We start from the raw sequence: 1,156 nt of genomic DNA, 5'->3' as shown, positions 1-1,156 counted from the left end.
TCTTGAGAGTCGTTCTTGAGAGTCGTTCATGAGAGTCGTTCTTGAGAGTCGTTCTTGAGAGTCGTTCATGAGAGTCGTTCATGAGAGTCGTTCTTGAGAGTCGTTCATGAGAGTCGTTCATGAGAGTCGTTCATGAGAGTCGTTCATGAGAGTCGTTCTTGAGAGTCGTTCATGAGAGTTGTTCTTGAGAGTCGTTCATGAGAGTCGTTCATGAGAGTCGTTCATGAGAGTTGTTCTTGAGAGTTGTTCTTGAGAGTCGTTCATGAGAGTCGTTCATGAGAGTCGTTCATGAGAGTTGTTCTTGAGAGTTGTTCTTGAGAGTCGTTCATGAGAGTCGTTCATGAGAGTCGTTCATGAGAGTCGTTCTTGAGAGTCGTTCATGAGAGTCGTTCATGAGAGTCGTTCATGAGAGTCGTTCATGAGAGTCGTTCTTGAGAGTCGTTCATGAGAGTTGTTCTTGAGAGTCGTTCATGAGAGTCGTTCATGAGAGTCGTTCTTGAGAGTTGTTCTTGAGAGTCGTTCATGAGAGTCGTTCATGAGAGTCGTTCTTCAGCAGGACTGGAGGACAAAAGTCAATCGAAGGTTCAGAAGGAAACAACGTCAGCGTGAACAAAACGAGCTTCTCATCACTCAGTGGTTTAAAGGTACAGACGACCTGCGCCGCCCCCTGGTGGCTGTCTGAGGCACGACTACGAGCTGCGCCGCCCCCTGGTGGCTGTCTGAGGCACGACTACGAGCTGCGCCGCCCCCTGGTGGCTGTCTGAGGCACGACTACGAGCTGCGCCGCCCCCTGGTGGCGGTCTGAGGCACGACAACCACTATTTCTAGATCATTAAAAACTTAATATTCAGTTTTCAACCAAAAGGTTTGAAGCATTTTATTCTTAAAATCAAAGATACTTCTGGGCGGGGCCTGTTCGTTATATAAGCCCCGTCTTCCTCACGGGTTGTTTTATTACCCCCCCTGGTGGACGTTTGGCCAATGACAGCAGTGTGTGTGTGAGTGTGTGTGTGTGTGAGAGAGTGTGTGTGTGTGTGAGAGTGTGTGTGTGTGTGTGCGTGTGTGTGTGTGCGTGTGTGTGAGAGTGTGTGTGTGTGTGTGCGTGTGTGTGTGTGTGTGTGAGTGTGTGTGTGTGTGTGTGAGAGTGTGTGTGTGT

Source organism: Blennius ocellaris (assembly GCF_963422515.1).
Source record: "Blennius ocellaris genome assembly, contig: SCAFFOLD_84, whole genome shotgun sequence".
NCBI lineage: Eukaryota > Metazoa > Chordata > Actinopteri > Blenniiformes > Blenniidae > Blennius > Blennius ocellaris.
The sequence above is the reverse complement of the archived record's forward strand: the minus strand, read 5'-3'. Positions refer to the sequence as shown.